Genomic DNA, 5030 nt, shown 5'->3' on the forward strand with positions numbered 1-5030 from the left:
CTATCATCTCGTAGCAGATGCATGTCCCAGACATGTCTTACACTGGCTTATGTCTCGAGGCCAATGCATGTCCCAGACATGTCTTACACTAGCCCTCATCTCAATGCTGATGCCATGTCCCAGACAGGGTCTTACATTGGTTTACACACGAATGACCCAAATGTCATGGCATAAATATCCGATTTACTTTCTAAGGTTCCAACGGAAATTCTACTATCTCATTTATCATTATACATTCTCAATTTCACAATCAAGCAATTTATGCTGTAATAATTCAAGCACATGTAATTAACAATGTAGTTGTATTATTTACATACAACTTACCTCGGATTACAAAATGTGGCGACTAGCTGATTTAGTCGGTTTGCTTGGCTTTCACCCGGTCTAGGTTCGGACTCGGTATTTCTTGATTTATAATAGCAAAATAAACTTATTAAGTCATTTTATCAACCTAAGCACTCAACAATTCACAATTGGGCTAAATGACCATTTTGCCCCTAGACTTTTGCAAAATGACCATTTTACCCCTCGGTCCGAAAATCGATTTTTATCAAATTTCTTTATTTCTTAAGACTAACTGAACCTTTTTGACTCTACATTCCCACTATTTCATACATTTATTATCTATTTTACAACTTATGCCCATTAGTCCTTTTAGGTGCTTTCATGCTAACACCTTTCACAAAAGTTGTTTATAAGACACCCAAGACTAATTTTCTTCCATAAAATTTCAGAAAACACACTAAATACTCTCATGGAAAAACCCTAGACTTTCAACCATTCTGCAAAATAGACCCTTCATTTGAAAGCTCATGCTTCAAGGGTCTCGAAAGTACAAAAATCATCAACAAAGGACATGGAAATCACTTACTTGTGAGTGCTTCAAGTTGCTGAAAATTTTAAGCTTTCAAACCCCCTTTAATGTCTGATTTTTGGTAGAGGGAAGATGAAAAAGGAATGATATCATCCTACCTTTATTTATTTCTCTTTTAGTAAAAAATAAGCCACCCAACTCTCTAAATTTGAAATTTTTGACTCCTCTTTGACTCTATGGCCGGCTATAAATTCTTTTAAGGGTCTAATTGCCCTTTAAAATCCCCCATTTTTGATTCTCTAATAAAATATCACCTTTAGCTATCAAATTAGGACTTTTGCACTTTAAGCGATTTAGTTTTTTTTTTTTTTTTTTGCAATTGGGCTTACAAATGTCAAAATTAACTCACCAAATTTTTCGTACACTAATATAAACATGCAATGATTCCAAAATAATGATAAAATATTTTAGTCGAATCTGGATTTGTGGTCTCGAGACCACTATTCTGACTAGCCCCCAAAATTGGGCTGTTACAAAAACCGATTAAGAGAGGAAGAACAGAAAAGAAAATCGATAGGCAATGGGATTGAAGGGAAAAGCAAAATAAAAAACAAAACAAAACCGAAAGGTACCCGAAGTCTCTAGAAAAATTTGACCTCCAAGAAGAAAAATGAAGAAAAATCGATGAATGAAGAGCAAAACCAAAAGAAAAAATTTGGCACAATGGGAAAAAAATGAGCCATGACCGAAAATGAGACTCCCATTTCGGCATGACCTCTAAACACTCCCCTCACTTGACTCCTCAAAACTCTCCAACCACTCTACTATCCAAATCCCAACATTTCCTCATAAATTCCCTCCATCATAATCCCTTCAACTAGCAATTTCCAACCCCACTCAACTCTGTAGTATTTCGATCAACCTCTACTACCCACATGACATAGGCAGCAAAAGAAACACTCCATTGCACATGCCAAGACTCAAACTTCAGACCTTAGGTAAGAATAACATGCCACTCATCCCCTAGACCAGTAGGCCCTTTCTGAAATGTTTTACCCATATTTATTTAAAAGCCTACTGACTAGAGACAGAGGTTTATCCATTTAAAATAAAACATTTGCACAAGCCAAGGCTTGAACCCATGACTTCTCAATCTCTTCCCAGGACACTTAACCACTGAAGTAGACATGCATTTGTGTCACACAAACATACAAAAACAAATACTTAGGATTTTTTGGGCGTTACAACTCTACCCCACTAACAAGAAATTTTGTCCTCGAAATTTTACCTGATCAGAGCAGATGAGGGTATTGTTGTTACATCGCCTCCTAAGATTCCCATGTGGCCTACTCAGGGTTGTGATTTCGCCAAAGAACCTTAACCAATAGGATGCAGTTCCTCCTTAAGACCTTTACATCATGATCTAATATTTGAACCGGCTCTTCCTCAAAAGTCAAATTTGGCCTAAACTCAACCTCCTCAATCGAAATAACATGCTTGAGATCAGAGCAGTAGCGCCTCAGCATGGAGACGTGGAACACATGTGAATCCGGTCTAACTTTGGAGGTAAATCTAACTGATAGGCAACCGGTCCCACACATTTTAGTAAGCGGTAAGGCCAAATAAACCTAGGGCTCAACTTGCCCTTATGTCCAAACCTCAGTGCCTTCTTCCATTGTGAGACCTTGAGAAATATGAAGTCCCCCATAGAATACTCAATCTCTTCACGCTTCAGATCTGCATACGACTTCTGTTTGTCTGATGCCCCTTTCAGTTGATCCCGAATTAGTCTAACTTTATCCTCGATATTAGAAACTAATTCAGGGCCCAGAACAAGCCACTCGCACAACTCAGTCCAACACAAAGGAGTTCGACACCTACGACCATATAATGCCTCGTAAGGTGCCATCTGTATGCTCGACTGATAGCTATTGTTATAAGAAAACTCTGTTAGTGGCAAGTAATCCTCCCAACTACCTCAGAAATCAATTACGTAACTCCTTAACATGTCCTCTAGCATCTGAATCACCCTCTCTGATTGGTCAACTGTCTTAGGGTGGAACGTAGTACTGAAGTCCAACCTTGTACCCAGAGCTTCATGTAACTTCTTCCAAAACCGAGACGTGAAGCGAGGATCCCTATCAGATATTATTGAAACTGGTACCCCATGCAGTCTCACTATCTTAGACACATACAGTTTAGCTAGCTTCTGCAAATAGTAATCAGTACAAACTGGTATGAAATGGGTAGATTTGGTCAATTGATCCACGATGACCCATACTGAATCCTTCTTAGTAGGCGTTAGGGGCAGCCGACTAACGAAGTCCATAGTCACTCTCTCCCTTCTAAAGTGGAATTTTAGCTAGCTGCAGCAACCATGAAGGCAACTGATGTTCAGCCTCACCTGCTAACAAGTCAGACATTTACCCATGAAGTCGGTAACTTCACGCTTAAGACCTGGACACCAATATAACTCACGAAGGTCTTGGTACATCCTATTTCCACCAGGATGCATAGCAGAAGGACTACTACGCACCTCTCACAGTATAGACTGCCTCAAATCAGTATCCTTTGGTACACAGATCCTCCCCCAAAAATAGAGCACCCCTTCACCACTCAGCCTAAAATCCAAGTATCCCCACTCTCAACTTGCCAGAAACGAAAACCCAATGACTCGTCCTCTAACTGTTACCTTTAATCTGCTCAATCTGTATTAGTTTAACTTGGAGCTCAGCCAACAAGCTACCATCATCAAATAAACTGAGGTGAGCAAACATCGCTCTCAGATCAATCATAGCTATACGACTTAGTGCGTCCGTCACCACATTGGCCTTTCCAGGAAGGCATTCGATCGTACACTCATAGTCTTTAAGGAATTCAATCCATCTACACTGCCTAAGATTCAGCCCCTTTTGAGTGAAGAGATATTTGAGGCTTTTGTGATCAATATAGATGATACACTTCTCATCGTACAGATAATGCCTCCAAATTTTTAGTGCGAATACCACTGTAACCAACTCCAAGTCATGCGTCGGATAATTTGCCTCATGAGTCTTAAGCTGATGAGATGCATACGTAACCACCTTACCCTCTTGCATCAACACACATCCCAAACCAACATGTGATGCATCGCTGTAGGCAGTGAACTCTTTCCTAGACTCTCGCTGTATCAAGATAGAGGCCTCAGTCAGTACGTTCTTGAGCTCCTCAAAGCTCTCTTACTGCGCATCAGTCCAGTTAAATGGCACACCCTTACGTAATAGCTTAGTCAAAGGTGCTACAATTAATGAAAATCCCTCTACAAATCGTCGATAATACCTTGCCAGTCCCAAAAATAGCGGATCTCAGATACAGTCTTAGGCGGCTTCCAATTCAAAACGGCCTTGATCTTTTGAGGATCAACCCTCATCCCTTCAGCAGATACCACATAGCCTAAAAATGTTACCTTTTGTAACCAAAACTCATATTTACTGAACCTGGCGTATAGCTGCTTCTTCTTTAGAATCTATAGAACCACTCGGAGATGTTCATCATGCTCATCTTCATTCCTCGAATACACTAGAATGTCATCAATAAAAAACACTACGAACTGATCTAGATAGGGATGGAACACTAGATTCAACAGACCCATAAAAGCCACAGGTGCATTCGTTAGTCCAAATGGCATGACTAGGAACTCGTAATGACCATAACAAGTCCTAAACGCTGTCTTGTATACATCAGTCTCTTTAACCCTCAGTTGATGGTACCCCGATCAGAGATCTATCTTAGAGAAAATTGAAGCTCCTCGAAATTGGTCAAACAAATCATCTATCCTCGGTGGAGGGTACTTATTCTTAATGGTCAATTATGCACATATGCATAGATCCATCCTTCTTTTTCACAAACAAATCTAGTGCTCCACACGGAGACACACTAGGGCAGATGAACCTACGATCTAACAACTCTTGAATCTGAGCTTTAAGTTAAACAAGCTCCTTTGGTGCCATTCGATAAGGGGTGATGGACACCAGAGCTGTATCAAGCAGGAGCTCAATCCCAAACTCAACTTCACAGTTTGGATGTAACCTAGGTAGCTCATCAGGAAAGACATCTGAAAAGTCTTTAATCATTCTGATATCTTTAACAGAAGAAACCCCAGAATCTGAAACACTAATGTAGGCCAAATATGCCTCGCAACCCTTACGAACCAACTTCTCGGCCTTTTGTGCAGGAA

The sequence above is a fragment of the Gossypium arboreum genome, chromosome 6 (assembly GCF_025698485.1).
Source record: "Gossypium arboreum isolate Shixiya-1 chromosome 6, ASM2569848v2, whole genome shotgun sequence".
NCBI lineage: Eukaryota > Viridiplantae > Streptophyta > Magnoliopsida > Malvales > Malvaceae > Gossypium > Gossypium arboreum.